Here is a 21,504-nt window from a genome sequence, read left to right as displayed (position 1 = left end):
TGGGCATAATTACAGGAAACAACTTCGTTTTTAAAATCTCATAGCACAAAGTACACGCACAATCACACATTATAATTCGTTCCCAGTGTGTTTGTGCCCCGAGTAGCTCTCAGCGGGACAGCATCACAGTCTCGGCCAAGCACCACATTTTCCAGCCACCTCTTGAAGTAGAAAAAGCAACAAATCTCCCAAAGTGAGGAAATGATCTGCATTTTTTGCCCGCCTTGTTTAGTATGTTCCCAATACGATTGCTATCTTCCTATGAAATAGACAATGAATTACTGATTACATATAAAAAAGAAGAGGAAATTAGTCATGCTAGCCATTATTAGTGTTTTATTGCATAGCGTTAAAATAACAAACACGCAAACACTGGCAGGGAAGCTGATATTCGTCCCAAATTCACTCAGGCTTTTCTTTTCTTTTAAATGCCTAACAAAATTAAGGTTTTGTTATCGTCCTAATAATATGTGTCGAAATATGAATGTGACAAGCCCCCAGTGTGGCTTTATACCTTTACTAGAGAAGGAGCATAAGATGAGTTGTTTAAACTTTCAAAGCCTGGATTGAGCAATGCACTCATGAGAGAAGCTGGTATGAGAACAGTGGTACTGAGCTGGTGTCCCCTGTCCCCAGCTGTGTGGCCCTCACCTAGGCAGCCTATTGTTAGAGAGATTGTAACGCAAGTAGATGAATGTGGGCATTTGGATAACTTTTGTCTGACATCATCACCAGATGCTCAACTTAAATGTGTATTCTGGAGACACAGCTTTGAGAAAAAAAATCACCCTAATATGTCCAATTTTTGAGCTAGGAAGAATTAGGTAGAATTGTAAAAATCCATTTTAATTCATTTTTCCACTTAAACAATTCTATCTAAGCATAGAAGCACAGGTGTAAAAGTGTAAGTTATACCTTAGTGGCCTTTTATTATAATATATATCTATATACATATTAATTATATAATATATATTTTATTATATAGATAGATAGATAATATATTTTATTGTAGTATATATATCTATATACATATATAGATATATATGGAATGTGCTCACCACAAGTCAACCTTGCATATTTATAAACAGCAGCTTACTTAAATGACAGATTATAGTTGTTGGAGGGATACCGAAAGGAAATTAAATGCCTCTTTGTTTACTCTTCACCTATAAATGGATATTTTAAATTATCTGGATCGGATGTTTTTAGGAAATCCTGTTCTGAATGATGAAGTCTCCACTTCCATGGCACACTTTTAAGATTTAATGTATATGCGGATGATTCTAGGGTCATATTTTACAGAACCACCATCCCACCCTTCCGATAGCCACTTGAAGTAAAATTTCCTCAAAGTGGCCAGCAAAACAAATGGTCACATTCCATGTTGGCTACAGCTTTGTACTGATAAAGGAGTGATCTGGATCTCTCATCAGCTGACATCCTTACTAGAGATAAAATTCAGATGCATAAGGAGCAGTAGCCTGTTACGGTGTTAAATAAATTTAGGCTGAAGAGAGATCCCCGTTAGTTAGTTAGTTAGTTAGTTAGTTAGTTAGTTAGTTAGTTAGTTAGTTAGTTAGTTAGTGTTCAAATTCTAGTACCATGTAAGCCAAGAAGGGGATGCACACTTGTAATACCAGCCCTGAGGAGGTGGGGCTGTGTGAAACTCCAGAGTAAGCCTGGACTAACCACCAAGTTCTAGAAAAATTCTTGCCATAAAAAGTAAGGTGGACAACTTCTGTGAAAAAGAATCAAACCTGAACTCTGGCCTCCATATGTGCACACTAATGCATGTTTACCCACATATGTGCATACATACACAAGCATACTTGTATATGTAAATTTTAATAAATCATTAAAAAAATTATAGTAGCAACTGTTTACACACAGCATAGGCTAAGTATGTCAAACAACATTAAATAAAACTGATCTAAAAGATCCATGTTTGGAGTTAGGATGGTTGGCTCAGCAGTTAAGAATGCATATTGTTCTTACAGAGGACCCAAGTTTGGTTCCCAGCACCTATGTCAGGCAGCTTATAACTCCCTGTACCTTCAGTTCTAGGGGATATGCTGTCCTCTTCTGGCCTCCACATGCACCTGCACTCATGTGTACATACCTGCAGATCTGTATACATAATGATAAATGAAAGTTTTAAAAAGCTCATGATTGCATGCTGACTCCATCTCACCAAGTCACTTATTATTTTAGTGATTAGGCTTGTAAAAGAGAAGCTAACTACATGTATCTATCCCTTTAAGGAGGTCCTGGGTTTCCATTAATAAGCATTTTTTTTTAAATGCAAGGGATGTGCCTGCCTCTCTACAGTCTTTGCCATTTGGGTCAACGTAAGTATGAATGCAATCCCATGCACATGAGGTAGTGGTGTGTTCTGTCTTGCATCATTTTTGTCCTTGGAGTATGTGTTGCTGTTGCAGCAGTGTTGTTATTACATCGTCTTTCTTTACTTACCAAGGTCAGGCAATCGCTGCCATCTCCCCTGAAAACACAGAGTTTTCCTTCTGGGCAGGAATCTCCCTATACTCAAATCTTCTAACTATTCCCTCAAGTTTTCTTGCAAGAAATTTTCTGAAATTCCCTGATTTTTCTTCTCTTCTAAGAACAATTTTTAGCTTAGAATTCAGTGAGTCAATTATAGACATTAAAAGTTCCTCTTGCTATCTTCACATCCCACGTGTTTGCATTTTAATTATGCCTTCTGCACATGAACTATTACTCTGCATTTTTTTCTTACCGAAAATCAAGAATGTGAGAAACCTAACTTCGATTTCTTCATTATTTGGGACTTTCTTTTAGTAAGACATAGGAACCCCAATGGAGGAGTTAGAGAAAGGACTGAAGGAGGTGAAGGGGTTTGCAACCCCATAGGAAGAACAACAATATCAACCAACCAGACCCCCACCCCCAGAGCTCCCAGGGGAGTTCCACCAACCAAAGACTACACATGGAGGGACCCATGGCTCCAGCTGCATATGTAGCAGAGGATGGCCTTGTCTGGTATCAGTGGGATGGGAGGCCCTTGGTCCTATGAAGGCTCGATGACCCAGGGTAAGGGAATGCTAGGGCACGAGACAGGAGTGTGTGGGTGGGTAGGGAATCACCCTCATAGAAGCAGGGGTCAGGAGTTATAGGATGGGGGTTTTTGGAGGGGAAACCAGGAAGGGGGATAACATTTGAAATGTAAATATGTGTGTGTGTGTGTGTGTGTGTGTGTGTGTGTGTGTGTGTGCGCATGTGTATGCGTGTGTGTGCATGTGTGTGTATGTGTGTGTGTGTGCATGTGTGTGTATGTGTGTATATGTGTGTGTGTATGTGTGTGTGTGTATGTGTGTGTGTGTATGTGTGTGTGTGCCTATGCATGTGTGTGTACGTGTGTGTGTGTGTGTGTGTGTGTGTGTGTGTGTGTGTGTGTGCCTATGCATGTGTGTGTGCGTGTGTGTGTGTGTAAAGATTGGGATTAACATGAATTCATTACCATTCCTGGGTATAGAAAAGAAAGAAAACTTCCACAACTTTTCATTCAAGAAAAATGAAATAATTTTGGGTTGTCTGTCACAGTAGCTGTGAATATCTCTGAATAGCTGAATGATCCCTCGTGGGTTAAATATCCAATCAGAAGTCAGGTTGGACTGAGACCCTCAGCCCCTGGTTTCTCACCTATCAGCTGCAAGTACTTTCTACCAGATTTCTCTTGAAGCTACAGGTTGTTCTATTCTAGGCAGTGGACAACTAAGAACTAAGATCCTCTTTCCTTACAAATGAATAATTAGTGACTGTCAACCTCACGTTTTTCTCAGCCTGTGCAAAAGACATAAATGATCATGTGAAAAGATACCACAGGCCTGTTCATTCGGAGCTTATACTGATTCCTGAAGGCATTGAATGTAAATATTATTCGTTTTCATCTTTAAAAGATTATCTAGTCTGGCCTCACCAAAACATTACTTAACAGTCGTGTTCATTACAAATCCCTTCTGAGTGTTTTGCTAATTAGATACAAGAAAAATATTTCCCTTCTAAACATTATTTTGTTTATAATTGCTTTTAGGGTTTTATTGGGTTTTTTTTCCCTCACCCCCTCACAGCACAAGGTATCTCAAACCTCAAGGAGCTGCCATCTGGCTGGTTTTATATAACTATGGAAGTGCATTCAAGTGGCAATATTCCTGTGATGAATTCAAATAAATACATTGGACAGAGCCCAGGAACTACACCCAAAATAGCTTTTCTTAAAAGTCATTGGGCATAACAGTGGGAAGACTGGGAGGTCGTGCGTTGCAGCTTTGGGAACACTCGAGGATCAGTCTCCCTTTATCCTGAAGTCCAACTGTTTGGCATATATCCAGAGGAAAGGGAATCAGTATTTTTTATTAGATATTTTCTTCATTCACATTTCAAATGCTATCCCAAAAGTCCCCTATACCCTCCTCCCAACCTGCTCCTCTTCCTACTCACTCCCCACTTCTTGGTCCTGGCATTCCCCTGAACTGGGGCATATAAAGTTTGCAAGACCAAGGGGCCTCTCTTCCCAATGATGGCTGACTAGGCCATCTTCTGCTACATATGCAGTTAGAGACACGAGCTCTGAGGGTACTGATTGGTTCATATTGTTGTTCCACCTATAGTATTGCAGACCCCTTCAGCTCCTTGGGTACTTTCTCTAGATCCTCCATTGGGGGCCCTGTGTTCCATCCTATAGATGACTGTGAGCATCCACTTCTGTAAAGATATCAACACTCCCATGTTTACTGCACCTCTATTAGCAGCAGCCAAGACACAGAACCAACATAAGTGTCCACTAATAAATGAGAAAAAGAAGAAAATGAACACATAAACATGATGGAATATTTCTCAGCCATGAAGTGAATGAAATCCTATTATTTATATTAACATGGCTGGGAAATGTTATGGGGAGATGGTGTTAAGTGAAATAAATTTTTTTTAAAAAGGCAACACTGTGTGGTCTCACTTATGTATAATGTTAAAATAAGTTATAGATCTTATAGAAGGAAAGAACAGGATGTTGATTTCCGGAAAGTATGAAAGTAGAAAGGATGGAAAAAGGATGGTTAACAGGTACTGAGCTATAGAGAGAGGAATGAGAAGTTGTAATGCTTGATAACACAGTATCAGAAATGTGGTTAAATGTGGTTGTTCACCACATTTAAGTGTAGCTTTGAAAATACATGGTACTTCACGAAATTCTTAGGTAAATGGATGGAACTGTAAATATCATCCTGAGTCAGGTAACCCAGTCACAAAAGAACACATATGGTATGCACTCACTGATACATGGATATTAGCCCAAAACCTCAGAATACCCAAGGTAAAATTCACAGACCACATGAAGCTCAAAAAGAAGGAAGACCAAAGTGTGGATGCTTCAGTCCTTTGCAGAATGGGGAACAAAATACTCAAGGGAAGAGATACAGAGACAAAGTGTGGAGCAGAGATTGAAGGAGTGGACATCTAGAGACTGCCACACCTGGGCATCCATCCCATATACAGTCACCAAACCCAGACACTATTGTGGGTGCCAAGAAGTGCTTGTTAACAGGAACGTGATAACAGCTATCTCCTGAGAGGCTCTGCCAGAACCTGACAAGTACAGAGGTAGATGCTCTCAGTCAGTCATTGGACTGAGCACAGGGTCCCCAGTGGAGGAGTTAGAGAAAGGACAGAAGGAGCTGAAGTGGTTTGCAATCCCATAAGATGAACAATATCAACCAACCAGGTTCCCCAGAGCTCCCAGGGACTAAACCAACAGCCAAAGAGTACACATGGAGGGACCCATGGCTCCACCTGCATATATAGCAGAGGATGACCTTGTTGGTCATCAATGGGAGGAGAGGTCCTTGGTCCTATAAAGGCTCAAGGTCCCAATGTATGGGAATACCAGGGTGGGGAGGCAGGTGTGAGTGGATGGGTGGGGGAACACCCTCATAGAAGCAGACCGGATGGGATAGGGGTTTTCAGGGAGGATGGGACCAGAAAAGGGATAACATTTGAAATGTAAATAAAGAAAATATCCAATAAAAAACGGAAGAAGAAAATACATAGTAGAGAGATTTCTCATCTCTTGAGGATGAGAAAATGAGCACACTCACTCGTTATGAAAAGCTCACTCCTACTTTTCATAATGGCTGTACTGATTCATTGTCCCACAGATAGTATTCAAGGCTTTTCCCATTAGGCACATGTTTGTCAACATTTACCGTTTGGCTTTATACACACTTGTGTGAAAGGTGGTGGTAGTGGTGACGGCAGTGGCAGCCTTGTTGATGATATGTGGCTGTGTGGCGCATGTGTATATGTCACATGGATTTCTTGCTTGATCTATCACTTACATTTAAAGGCAGGGTCTCTCACTGAACCTAGAACTTACAGACTTGGCTACCCTGAATGGCCAAAGAGCTCCATAGGGCTGCAGCTCTTCCCCACTTGAATTGCGTTGGGGCTGAAGCTGTGTTCCACCTCACCCAAATTCTTATATGGTTGTTAGAAATACAAACTCAAGTCCTCTTGGTTAGGAAGCTTCGCTGAATGGCCCAGCTCTCCCCAGCTCCTACTTTCTGCCTTTTTGATAACACCCGCCCTGACTGAGAAGGATATGATATCTCATTGTGGTTTTGATTTACATTTTCTCAATGGGTATCTATTTTGTACATTTTTTTCTATAATTCTATTCTACGAAATGGCTCAAGATAATTTGCACATTTTAGCTGACTCTATTTGACACTTTCTACTGAGTTCTTTTCATGTTCATGGTATTAATCCTTGTGAATGAATATCCTATAACTCTATTCTCTCATGGTCTAATTTTCAGTTTTCTAAAACAACTTGCCACAATCCACTGTCTGGCTAGTGTGAATTCCAACTTCTCTTTGTACTTCTTCTGTATCTCCAACTCTTCTCATTTGTATTATTTCAAAAGGTGTTTTATTTTATTATTCCCACATTTCTTTCAATTAATATCATCACAGTTGAAAAGGAAATGCACTGTCAAAGCATGCACACAAACTGTGATATACCTTTTTTATTATAATTTACTTGGTATGGATACCTTTTAAGTTTCATATTTGGTGTGCTGCTTTTAAAGAATTGTTTGTTCACATTTCTTACTGATCCAGAAGTTTTTGCAAGATTGTATAGCAGGTGATAGAGTGGAAACCAGAATATATTTCTAAAATGGAGACATTCTACAAATGACAGATTTCTTTTCCTTTTTTAGACCTTATGAAAAATGGATTTGGAACTTATAAAAAATGTATCTGGAACATCTTAGTGCAAGAGTTTTGATTGGATTCCAGAAGTCAGATCTCAGATTTAAAAGAAATCCCATCCTGTGTGAACGTGGTCATGGCAAATTGATTTCTTAAGGCACAAGAAAGGGTGTAATTTGGATTTTGAACCCTTTTCTCAACAGTAAGATAGTTTTCACTTCTGTTAACCGTCTTTATCCATCCATGTTGCATCCCAATGAAACAAGGAAAGCATGTGTTTTCACTGTTCTTTTGCAAGGGTTTATAAAAGCAAAAGATACAGCCTTCATTTCTCTTTGTACCACCTAGCCTTCAAGATCCACTGTTATATACACAGTATGACTTTCTAGCTAACACTCTTTGTCCTATCTTCCTACTATGAGGGAAGGGTCTTCGTGGGGTTTTGCTTATGGAATCATTACCTAAGAAACTGTGTTGCGTCTTCTTTTCACTAAAAAACTAAAGAAAAACAATCAACCCAAATGAATCATGAATGGTAGGTCTTCAGGAAAATCCAACAAATGTGAAACAGATGTCAAAGAGATATGACCAAAAACGCTTCAGGTCTGTGAAGATGTGGGGAGAGATGTAAGTGCCACCTGCATGGTTATTCTTAGGAAAGCCACAGACGTGAGTGAAAATTGTCTAAAGGTGATTCTGTCTCAGTTTGAGTTCTCCCCTAGCACACTGACTTCTGATGTGTAATCTTTAGCCAATGAACAAGTGGAAAACGAACTTGCACTTGAGCTTTCTGACCATGGGGAGCAATCATACTTTTCTAAATGTTTTCTTTCTTTAGCTTTAGGTGGTTTCTTTAGCTTTAGGTGGTTCTGCAATGATTTCTGGCATAGAATTAATACCTAGAATATACAAAGAACTAAAAAACCCAAGCTAAACAAGAAATCAAATAATTCAGTGAAGAAATAATAAGCTAATGAAGTTAACAGCGTGCAGAAGATGAAAGGCATGTTGACAAGAAACATATCATAAAGTCTTAACCTAGCTGGCCATCAGATAAAGGAAAATCAAATTATATGTGTGTGTGTGTGTGTGTGTGAGTGTGCATGTGTGTGTGTGTGTGTGTGTGTGTGTGTGTGTGTGTGTGTGTGTGTGTATAAAATTCTATAGAGCTATCTATATCACTCCTAGGTATTTATCCAAAGGGAACCAGGTGAACATATTTTGAACATCAATGTTTATTACAGCACTGTGGACAAGAGCTAGATTATGGAAACTTAGAACCTAGATGTCCAGCAACAAAGGATGGATTAAAGGACATTTATATCATCTATGAATGTGTGTGGGGTTTTTTTCACCCATAAAGAAATTATGTCCTTCACAGAAAAGGAGATGCAACTGGAGACAAGTGGAGACATTTTAAGCAAAGTAAGGTAGGGTTTGAATGGCAAATATCCTGCCCTCTCTCTTATTTGAGATTCCAAGATTTTATGTAGGTACATGATAACATATCTGTATGTATGATTTGAAAATAAAAGTGAAACTCTATAGGTGCAGAAAAGACTAATAAAACAAGGAAAATGTTAGAAAAGAAGGGAGAGATGGAACCTGGAGGAATGTAATCAATATATACTGTATATTTATATAAAAATGCTATGTAGAATGTAGTAGCAGGTTCAATTACTATATACTATGAAAAAAGTTCAAGGGAAATAATTATTTCTTAAGTTTGAAACTTGATTGCTCCTTTATCTTGCTTATATGGTATTAATTATGTAAGCTATTTACTATGTGCACCCGTCAGGTTTTTCACCCATGGAGTAGAAGTTATTGCCATTGCTTACTATGAAAGTTATATAAATTGAAGTAAGCATTTAGCTTGCTTTTTGATGGGAGTGTAGATATTGTTTGATCCTGACAGTCATACTTAAACCATCACAGACACATATAACAGTAGCATAATTGAAAAATATAAACAGTATAATTTCTCAACATTAACAAAATAGCTGTTATTTATCGAGAGCTTATTATATGGTAAATATAAAGTTGTTTTGTTTTTAAGCCTCATTTAATTCTTTCCATAGCACAGTAAAGAAGATAGTGCTCTTCTTTTGCCTCTCATGAGGATACTACCTCAAATAAGTATAAAATGGTATAGGTAAAATAGAGCCGGAGTGTGTGTCATATAAACATAAGCAGTCTTACTTGCTCACTCCATGCTTTATGGTGGCATTCTTATATAAGTTTTAGTATCTTCTGCACATGCAGCACTCACTGCAAATAAAACCAACCTGACCTCCCTTCTGGAAACATTTCACAGTTGGCCTATGCTTGATATTAGTTCTTGTCCACATTCATCATGAACTTTGTAGCATATATATTTCTTAAAATTCATAAACCCAAAAGATTCCCAAACCATAAGTTACTACTCTTGACATTCTCTCAAAATTACATATGAAGGATTAAAGTTGTAGAACAATCATTTAGATTTATCTAGAAATTCACCTGAAAAAAAAAGAAGCAATTAGTAAGGAAAGGCATGTAAAACATCATAGAATAATCTGCATCTCACACACACACACACACACACTTAGACACATACACACACACATACACACACTCACACACACACACACTCACACACATACACACACACATACTCACACACACACACACACACACACACACATACACACACATACACACATATATACACACACATACACATACTCACACACACATACACACACATACACTCACACACATACACATACATACACTCACACACACACATACACACACATACACTCACATACACACACACATACACACTCAGACACACACACTCACACAGACACATACACTCACACACATACAAACTCAGACACACACATACACTCACACACATACAAACTCAGACACACATACAGACACATAAACTCACACACAAATATACACACAGACACACACACACTCACACAGACACATACACATACACTCACACACATACACACTCAGACACACATACACTCACACACATACACACTCAGACACACACACTCACACAGACACATACACATACACTCACACACATACACGCTCAGACACACACACTCACACAGACACTCACACACATACACACTCAGACATACACACTCACACAGACACATACACTCACACACACATATACACACAGACACACACACACTAACACAGACACATACACTCACACACATACACACATATAGACACATACACTCACATTGTTTTCAAATGCAAGAAGCTAGAACTTTGATTCCATTGTGCCCAATGGCTGGAGAAAATGAAGACCTTTGAAATGGACTTCAATCCTCATCTTATCATAAGAATGTAGCAGTTCATAACTCTTCTCTTTCCATATTAGCATTCCACACTCAAAGAAAGAATATCTGTTAGGTTAAACTACCAGCCCTTCATTTGGAAAGCAATTTATATTATTTCACCTATGGTTCTCACTCACTAATATGGGTTGATAGGCTACGTAAAAGCCCCTCTTTTCATTAGTTGTTTATATGACCAATTTTTATAGCAGTTGTTCATTTTTCTTCTAGTTGCTTTTTTGTATCCCACACTCATTTTTTAACAAACTCTTAGATGTTTCTGTCTGCAAAGCTGTGCCTATATCCCCTAATTATGAAAGCTTATTCTTTCAAAGACAAACACAAAGTTTTACTTCTTCTTTAATAATGAAATAACTAGAATGTGAGTCTTGAAGCCAAGAACATCAAGACTCCAAGTACTGTGTAACACATATTACAGGATAGGAGTTTGCACCCACTACATCCATATAAACACTTGGCTCCATTCTCAAGGATCCTAGTATTTGTTTATTCTTCAGCTGTTATTATTGTTTAACTTAAATTAGCCATAGGGCCTCTTGTCATATATACTTTATATTATTTATACCATATAATATATATGTGTCATATTTACTATTCCCTTACCAAATCCAATAATAAAAATATATATTGTCGTATATACTATATACTCTTCATATCATATAACATATGGGATAATATATTTAATATATACTATTTGATATATACTATTATATTTAATATATACTATTATGTTTAATATATACTATTCCCTTACCAAAATCTAATAATGAAAATAAATGTATATGTACATATATACTATACATAATATATAGTATATACTATATACATATAGTACATATTGTAACATACAGTATATACTATATACATGTAGAATATATATAAAGTATATGTATATATTTATGCCATATATTGTATATACATAAAATATACTATTTCTTTATCAAAATGTGGACTGTCTTGATGACAGAAAGCTATGACTCTTGTATTGATTACCCCATTGCCAAAGTCTTCCTCAACAGTCTTATTAATCTTTGTGTGCCTGATTCTAAAGAAATGAGATGTATGGTTCTGTCTATTCTTCAAAAATAAGAAAATACACGCAAATGAGAAATGCCCAAAAGCAGGATATAAGAGAAGAATAAGAAAAACAACTGAATTCTGTCTGGGTTGGTACAGAGATGAAAGAGACAGCAAACATGGATGCAAATGCATCAAAGTGTGGGCACAGCTTGGATAAAGCTTTTGCGAGGCAGGGCTGGAGAGATGTAGGCTCTGCTCAGTATAGTGAGTTATTTAATGGGAGAGAAATACAGGGTTGTTTCACAGTAAGAATTCATTTCAGTGTCCTGTTCTTCATGACTTGCAGTTCCTACTAAGTATCAGACAGGTTTTAAGTTTTACTTAGAAAGGTAGTATTTTATACAAAATAAAGATGCAAAATAAATACTGATATTCTGTCCTTTATACTTTTAATTTTTTTATTTATTTACCTATGTGTGTATATGTGTGAGGGTAAGCCACAGGTAGGCTGTCCATAGAGGCCAGAAAAGGGTGGTGGATCCCTTGGAGTGGGAGTTACAGGCCAGTGTGTGATACCTGGCATGGATTCTGAGAACTGAACCCGGGTACTCTACAAGAGCAGTAAGTGCTCTTAACCACTGAGCCATCTCCCCAGCTCTGACATAGTCTCCACTATGTGGATAGGATTGCCTTCACATTCAGATTGGTTTTTCCTGTTTCCCAGTAATAATGTAAGAAACATTTAATTCAAAAAGAAAATTCTTAGTTTGAAATATACACAAAATAACAGCTTGCAGTCCGATGTTACAGTAAATGAAAAATGCAACTGTTACTGTTTGCCTTTTCCGAAACATAGGGTCGCCTCTGTTGAATTAGACTCTTGCAGAGGCAATCAGGAATAATTAGTAATAGAAACACCTAGAGGGCCTACTTTTTTTTATTCTTGTGTGTTTTTTAATTATTTTATAATTTCACATGCATGTTCAATGAAATATGATCATACCTGTGCCCCAGTTTCTTCCTCTAGCTTGCCCCATAATCACTCTGGATCCACTTGCAGGGTTTGTTGTTTTGTTTTGTTGTTGTTGAAGGCCAGTCACACCTCTGCTCCCATGAGATCTAGAGGGAAGCCTGAGTAAATGTATTTCTAGCAAGTTACCAGGGCTGTGAGCACAGCTGGCCCAGGGGCTGCACTTTGAGATCCCATGTGTGTATACACACCGGTTTACAGAGACACATACTAACGCCTACTTTTTAAAAATCATTTATTGAAAGTGAATGGTGTCCTGGCATTGGGTTGGTGAGCAGGGGGAGGCAGGATGGGATAGGTTTTCAGAGGGGAAATCAGGAGAGAGGATAACATTAGAAACGTGAATAAAGAAACTATCTTTAAAAAAAAAAAAGAAAAAGAAAAAGAAAGTGAAGAGTGTCATTTATAAAAGATAGGTAAATGCCTGCACATCATTTGTCCAATTCCAGCTGTTAATCTGTTGGAGATACACACACACACACACACACACACACACACACATATACATATATACACACACATACATGTAGTAGTAGGCATAAGTCACCTACCCTATTGAGTGGCTTTGATGCCCAAAGCTGCCCAAACCAATTCTCAGCTGCTGTGAACAGCTTAAATGCTGAGGTCAAGTTGTCAATAGACTTTTGCCTGGGTGGATTTAATGCCAGTGAGATAGATATAGAATTGGCATTTCAGTAAGCTACTTGGATAGACTTTAATACATAAATTCTGTTAACCTGTGAGCCCTGATTAAAACACAAGTAAATGAGAAAACCCCTATTGTTAACTAAGCCTATTTTACATACTCACTGAGATCCCTTGTAATTGTGAGGGCATGTCAGACTGTATAATGGAGTCTGTTCTGTACTGGCCAGGTCTGAGTTTTGCCCGTTTCATTATATTAGATACAGATGCTTTCATGAGCTTAGTGGCGGCTTACCTACCTGCATTAGCAGAAATGTCAAGGCCTTTGAAAGACAGTTTCCTGTTTCTGTCATTCCGTTCTTAACTCAAGACCTTCCTTTAATTGCCAATCACCTTTCAGAAGACAAAGATTTAACTTATTTTCTCACCTAATCAATTTTTTAAAATGTCTATATTTAAGCTTTTTTGTTTGTTTGTTTGGTTGGTTGGTTTTTTTTTTGTTTTTTTTTCCATTTTTTATTAGGTATTTAGCTCATTTACATTTCCAATGCTATACCAAAAGTCCCCCATACCCACCCACCCCCACTCCCCTACCCACCCACTCCCCCTTTTTGGCCCTGGCGTTCCCCTGTACTGGGGCATACAAAGTTTGCATGTCCAATGGGCCTCTCTTTCCAGTGATGGCCGACTAGGCCATCTTTTGATACATATGCAGCTAGAGTCAAGAGCTCCGGGGTACTGGTTAGTTCATATTGTTGTTCCACCTATAGGGTTGCGGATCCCTTTAGCTCCTTGGGTTCTTTTTCTAGCTCCTCCATTGGGAGCCCTGTGATCCATCCATTAGCTGACTGTGAGCATCCACTTCTGTGTTTGCTAGGCCCCGGCATAGTCTCACAAGAGATAGCTACATCTGGGTCCTTTCAATAAAATTTAAGCTTTTTTTATGTAGTAATATTATGTCGGATCCAACAACACAGGAAAACAAGCAGGTTTTTGCTTGGTGTTGTACATAAAAGTAAAAGTATTAGAGAGAGAATATAGATAAGCTAGGATATACACACATATACATATACATATACATATACATATACATATACATATACATATACATATACATATTCTGAGGCTAGATAAGGCAAACCTTAATGATGAAAGTCTAACTAATATAAGGCTAAAGAGGTGGCTCAGTAGTTAAGAGCACTCACTGCTCTTCCAGAGGTCCTGAGTTCAATTCCCAGCAACCACATGGTAGCTCACAACCATCTGTAATGGGTTCCAATGCCTTCTTCTGGTGTGTCTGAAGACAGTGTACTCATATACATACAATAAATAAATGATTCCCAAAAAAAAAGTCATCTATAAAGAAAAAGTCCAATTGATTAAATGTTCTACACTTCCCCATGCTGTCCCATGATCCACCTGTATTTGCAGTCTTAACTTGTGAGAAACTAAAAATATCCTCTGCAAATATTTAGCTAAGGAGGAAAAACCCACCTTGAATGTTGATGCCACTATTCCAGGGTTTGGGGTGGGTCTCAGAATTTAAAGGAAAAGGGACAATGCTTATTGAGTGTCAGCGCCCTCCCCCTCTTCCCTCCCTCCCTTCTCCCTCCTCCCCTCCCTCCTCTCCCTCTCTCCTCATCCTTTCTCCCCCTCCTTCCTCCTCCCCCTCCCTCCTCATCCCTCATCCCTCCTCCCCATCCCTCCTCATCCCTCATCCCTCATCCCCCTCCCTCCTCATCCCTCCTCCCCATCCCTCCTCATCCCTCATCCCTCATCCCTCATCCCTCCTCCCCATCCCTCCTCATCCCTCATCCCTCATCCCTCATCCCCCTCCCTCTTCATCCCTCATCCCTCATCCCTCCTCCCCCTCCCTCCTCATCTCTCCCCTCCCACCTCCCCCTCTTCCATCCTCCCTGGGGATGCAAATAAACCTTCCCCTCCTTAAGTTGCTTTTATCAGGTATTTTGTCATAGCAGTAAGAAATAAATGAAATACTCAATGCAAAATAATTTCCTCTTTTTTTGTTTTACAAACAATTTTTTAACAGTTAAAACTTAGAGGGTCTTACTTTATCAACATATCTCTATAAAGAATTGTCTCCAACGGCATAAGTAACGTAAAACCATTGGCATTTGTGTGTTTGAAGCCTATGAATTCTGTTCACTTGATCTTTGATTCACCTTATTCTGAGTGCAGCTTCAATCTGTGGCTTGTTAGATGAAGAAAACAGAATTATAAGCAAGCATCCCTTCTCAGGTCACACCGAGGCTTACTAAGAAACTAACAGCTAATGGCTAAGACGGCAAGGCTTTATGGGTCGCTAATGCTTGGGTATTCCTCTCTCATTTAATGAACACTAATATAGAATTTAATGTAACTTACTTGTGGGGGAAAATTCTATGTAGCCCTTACATCTTTGCATTAGTAACCACCGCTGAGGAGCTTTGAGGAGGATGCAAAGAGGGCAAAACCTTAGATGAGAACTAATTGTCCTATGATTGATTGATAGCTTCCCTCCTGTTGTTACATACTGCCAGATGATACACGCAATACACACAACAGGAGGTAAGACAGTCAATCAATTAGGGGAACAATTAGTTCCAGTTTCTACAGCATATTTGAGATTGTAGATGAAATTGCCTGAAAAATAATAAGAATGTTAAAGATCAGCGATGAAACCTAAAGAAATAAATTTATATTAAAGCAAAGACAGACGCTATTTGATCCGCTCTTCTGCAGATGGGCAGTGTTAATGGAACAACAATTAGAGTTTGGCAGCAATTAATAAGTAGGCTGTCAGAGCTAGTCAAGTTGTGTTCACAGTTTCAGAAGGCTACAGATTTTTACCTTTCATGTGATGTGGCTGAAGAGTTACCAGAAAGCTCGGTGTGATTAATTGCTTTCAAGGATACAATTCTGTGACTCCCTTTCTGTGGCTGTGAGGACGAAAACCAGGGCAATGAAACAATGTAATCCCATGCCTTCTTTGGGATCCATATTTAATAATCGATGTTCATATACAGTAAATGCCATGCGTGGAAGTATTCTAAGATTAATGAGACTGATGAACCTGTAGTAGGAAAGCATGGGTAACCTTGTACAAGGACAATTTGAAGGGATCTTCAGCTACCATGAGATCGTAAATGCAGTGTTTCTTATAACTATCAAAATGTAAAACTTTGAGTACAAGGAGAAATCAGGACAGACGTGGATCATAATGTCCCAAGTGCTGAGTCTAAAGCCGTGTCTTCTGCAGAGAAGTGTGAAAGTCTAATCCTGGCCAAAGACCTAAGGTCCCCTAGTCCTGAGACTGAGACACAAAGGCACAAAGGAAGGAAGAATAATGATCAATACCATTTCATTTAAGAGACGGGGAGAAAGGAAAATGCTTATTAACTTGATTTAAAAAATGGTTTCTCTTAAAGCAAACTATAGAAAGGACTTTTAAAATCATCAACTCCAGAAGAGTTTGTGCCCAGAGACTAGCTTCAGACTGATGCAAGCTGCCTCTACCAGAATATAATCAGTCCCAGTTGTTTATTAGATTGCTATGAGTTCAATAAAGGGATAAATTGGCTGTTGGTGTGTATGTGTGAGGTAGGGCATGCTTATCTCTAAAACCCAAATACATCCTCAGAAGAATTATCTAGAGTTACTGAAATCCCAACCCTCAAAGGGTTGTTTTTTTTTTTTTTTTTCCTAAGAAAAAAGGAAAAAAAAAACATAGAAAAGTACTTCTAAATGTTATCTTCAGGACAGGGGAGAATTTATCTCATTTATCTCATGCAAATTTTCCTAACAATAAACTCATGTTAAAAATTGTCACCAAATCCCATTTTGTAATTATGTTCTAGGAATTAGCTGGGAAGAAAGGCAAATTGGTATTCTCACCTCCTTATCTCTGTTATTTTAATGTTTATATCTACTTCCATTTTAATTAATTTTACTAATCCATTTAGTTAATGAATAAATAAATCAGCTCCATGGGGACCAAACATCAGTTGCAGCAACGGTAGAGAATTGCTAATTCAGAAGTGACCCACAGAACCAAAGTAAACTTGTCAACATAGATTTCTATTTTGTTAATATTCTAATTTCTGTCTTATTGTTCTTCATAGAGCAAAATGATTCACAGAGAATCTCTATAGCACTTTTTATTTCTAAGCTCTCTAAGAGACTTTCATTCTGCAATTGCCAAGTTGCAGAATTTTGAATATAAATTGATTTTATGCAATACGCTGAAAACAAGTATTTTATTAATATAAATGGTTTCTTTATTTGTGGAATTACACAAAAATTATTTTGGAAGCAGCATGAGTCCCATCTGACGGTATTAGAATTTTATGCCTAAATCGAGTTGAACATTAATTTTATGAGTTTTTGTTGTTGTTCTTTTAGGCTGTTGTGTAAATGACTGTGGCCATAAGTATCTGGGGATTAGAGATAGAGGAAAAAAAAAGCTTTGGGAAACAAAATGTTAGAGATGACAGAATGTTTCTGTGGAGATTGATAGAGTTTTCTTTCTTCCATTTATTATTCATAAAAATACTTAAATTTAAGGACTTTAGGCATTTTCTTTGTGCTGATTGTTAGTATACAACGTCCCTACCCCCCATAATGAACTCAGTTTAGTTCGAGAAATGCAAGATAGTTCAACATGTGGAAACCAGTAAATGCCATACACTTATTCACTGTTGGTGGCAGTGTGAACTGGTCAGCCCATATGGAAGTGAAGGTGTGGTTACTCAAAAAGAAGTTGAAATTGAGTATATGACCCAGCTATACCTTTGCACATATTCCCAAAGGACTCTATATCCTATTTTAGAGGTAGTTGCTCATCCATGTTCATTGTCATTATACTCATAATAATGACTTTGTTTTAAATTATATATGTAATACAGAAAATGTCAAGACATACTGGAGACAGACCCCTGGCATAGGAAAAAACTGTATGAACTTTTGAAAACTATAAACTTTCTGATATCTGTTTATACTTTGGTACTATCGATTTCGCATCTTCCTGCACTGGGAAAGTGGTTATAATCTTTAACTAGCATGGGCAAAAGAGAAATCTCGAGAGAACTGGAGAATCCTGTGAATTCTAACTTCTTGCGATGCACTTTAATGCCACACACCGCCCTTGATTCTCAAGCAAGCTGTTACCATTCACAACTGTGTGTGCAGTCTGTGGTGAGTTCACACTACCATCTCAATCAGCTGATTTACAGTTTTCTCTCTAACACCTTCAGCGAAATGCTGCCTGGACTCTTTCCTGGTAATGAATAACAGCATGATTTTGCAACTATGTGTTCTTTCTTTCAACACTGCCGGCTTCATATCCATTTCCTCTCTGCCAGCTGCTCTTGCTGACTCTCTCTCTCTCTCTCTCTCTCTCTCTCTCTCTCTCTCTCTCTCTCTCTCTCTCTCTCCCTCTCTCTCTCCTCTCTATGATCAGCATTTTGTGACATAAAAGATTCATAAATGATGCATGCCCAGTATCTTGTAGACTTTTTATATCCAATGCAGTTTTAAAGCAGATCTCCATTCTTCTAATTAAAATGTCTTCTCACCTCCTAAAAGTACCAGTCCTCTTCAAAACTGAGCACAATCTGATTTAAACTGTAAAACCCAGAAATGTATTGAAAGCCTGTGTAACATCAGAGAAAACAATGAAGATTGATGGGGACATTTACCTCCGTTTGTACCATTTAGACCTTTACAAAAGAGTGAGGCAAAGCAACACGGAGAAGTGGACCACATCAGCAGCTTCAGACCCCAGCCATTTCCTAGTATAGACTGAGAAGTGCTAAGTGCTATAAAACTCAGGCTGCTGCCAGCCAAGATGGTTCCTTAAGTACAAAAATCATTATGTACTGTAATTCTCTGAATGCACCGATAATATATAAAAGTCCTGATCCTTTTCCTTCCCCCATGTCAAAAGAATGGAGCACTTTATATATTGAAGGAAACACAGTGACATGTTCTCCTTAGGATAAATGTAACTTCTGTTCCTTGTGGCATGCTAACTAGAAGAGCTTATTTATGCTTCTTTCCAGCTAGCACAGTGCTAGGACAAATATGAAAAAGGGTAAAGAACACAAACTCAAGGCTACATGAACGTACCTTACTACATCAGAACTTCTGCGATGTTTCTAAAACGTAGAAGACATTTTATAATCATCAATGACAATGGCAGAATTTGTGGAAATATCAGAACAAACTCCTTGCCAGAGAGAGAGAGAGAGAGAGAGAGAGAGAGAGAGAGAGAGAGAGAGAGAGAAGCTTGTTGTTTGGCCCTTGATCCAAGCTGTCCAAGATGTCTGCCTGGAGAGCCAGTGTGGTATGGTAATACATTAACAAGGAAGTGCCACTTTACCAATAAACAGCTGGCTTCAGTGTCAATAAAGGGACCAAAATGAGAACCTCTGAATTGATGCAGAGCAAGTAGGACCCAAAGAGAAGCATCTTAAAGTACTCTTCACTCAGAAAGAGATGGAGAAAATTAGATATATCCCCTGCCAGAGAATAAATTCACTCAAAGGGTCCTCCTTACCTAACACACAGAGGCCATTCCTGGGATGCATCCTTGCCACCTGTCTGCTTCTGTAGTAGGAAGGGCGTTCACATTACCATTAGTTGAGCCTCAGTCATGCAAACTTAGAGGAAAAGAAAGGGGTTGCATGTTAATGACATGGAATACACTGCCCAGTCATGTGTTCTAATTTGGACTGTCGAGTAATAGTAGCTATCCTTACAACATACCAGCCTTCATTAAAGGGTATCTTTTATAAGCAAAATAATATCTAGTCTGTGAGCCACCAACAGGAACAAAAAGTAGAAAGGTCAGAACTCAAATACACACACACACACACACACACACACACACATACATATGTATGTATATATGTAAACACACATATATACATATATATACCTATATATACATATATACATACACATATATGTATATGTCCTATTTCATGGAGAAAAATAAGCAAAATCCACCAAGAAACTGACCTAAGTATTTCAATATGTTTTTATTGCAATTGATGTGGATTCAGTATCCAAGGATACAGGGGCAGACACTTAAGCAGAAAACGTTAGCCTATTCCAGAATCTAATCTTCAAAGAGATAAGCTTAGAAACCTATTTTAAAAATCATCATCTGGTATAACACACTAACTTATAAGGAGCTAGTGTAGAAAGCAGAATGCCAACTGATGTTCTGGAGTTGGGTAGGCAAGGCATCTTCATGACTGAACATTCTTCTCTGATGCAGAAATCCATATGGCAAATAGCTCTATGCTAACCTTCTTACAGTCAGAATATATCTTCCCGATAACACCTTCTGCAGGAAACATGCATGTGTCTCCTAAAGGAACCAGGCAAGGGATTTTCACTGCTCATGTTACAGCAATGTAATCATTACTGACCAGTGTGCCTACAGTGCAATTACTCTCTTTCTTTTCAGTAAATGCAGAGTAGAAGTGATAGAGACCTACCTCTAAGTCAAAGGAAGATAGTGTCATAACGGAGCTGCCTCTAAAACTGGTAGTACTAATGCCCCATGTGCTTGGTAAGGGGTTCTTAACTTCACCTCGCTCTTCAATTAATTATGCAGTATTTTTGAAACCTTCATTTTAACATTTCCTTTTGGACTTTTTTCCCATTAAGAATGTATACTTTTCCCTTTAACAGCTTTAAACTTTGTAATAGAGTGGTATATGTTTAGATGAAAAATCTGGTATGAAGTTACTTTTTTTTAGGTTTTTTTAAACATCTATTTATTTAATTTGAGAGAGAGAGAGAGAGATCCTTTATGTACATGTGGATGTCAAAAAATAACTTTGAGTTGGTTTTCTCTTTGGATCGTATGGGTCCAAGTGGTTGAGCTTCGATTCAGTCTTGGATCTTGGATATAGAAGCATTTACCATGGTGCCAGGCCTAAAGTTAACCTTTTTTTAACCTTTATATATTTTAGTTTAATTTTGTAATGTTAATGCAGTCATATGGGTAGCATTTTACTAGCATGTCCTTCTCTCTTTCTTTTAAAGTACAAACCTTTGGCAAAGTTTTTTGTCATTTTTGTAAGCCATCCTTGAGTTTTGTCTCTGATTGCGAAAACTCCCGAGTGGTTCCTGTGAGCCCTATCACAGATAAACAACAAGAATTACACTGAGTCCT

General features: G+C 38.2%; 1 protein-coding gene across 12 annotated transcripts in view; it reads left to right on the top strand.

The window, feature by feature from the left end:
- Syt1 (synaptotagmin I) overlaps nt 1-21,504 on the top strand; it is a 513,331-nt gene that overhangs the window by 281,705 nt on the left and 210,122 nt on the right. The window contains exon 1 of one of the 12 annotated variants that reach the window (XM_006513448.1): nt 18,467-18,509. The exons of the other annotated variants lie outside the window; for them this stretch is intronic. The gene's annotated coding sequence lies outside the window, so the exon portion shown is untranslated. Of the gene's footprint in view, nt 1-18,466; nt 18,510-21,504 lie in introns of those variants that run through there. 12 annotated transcript variants of the gene reach the window in all.

Source organism: Mus musculus, chromosome 10 (genome assembly GCF_000001635.26).
Source record: "Mus musculus strain C57BL/6J chromosome 10, GRCm38.p6 C57BL/6J".
NCBI classification, from domain to species: domain Eukaryota; kingdom Metazoa; phylum Chordata; class Mammalia; order Rodentia; family Muridae; genus Mus; species Mus musculus.
Note: the sequence above shows the minus strand (reverse complement) of the source record. Positions and strands in the feature narration are given on the sequence as shown.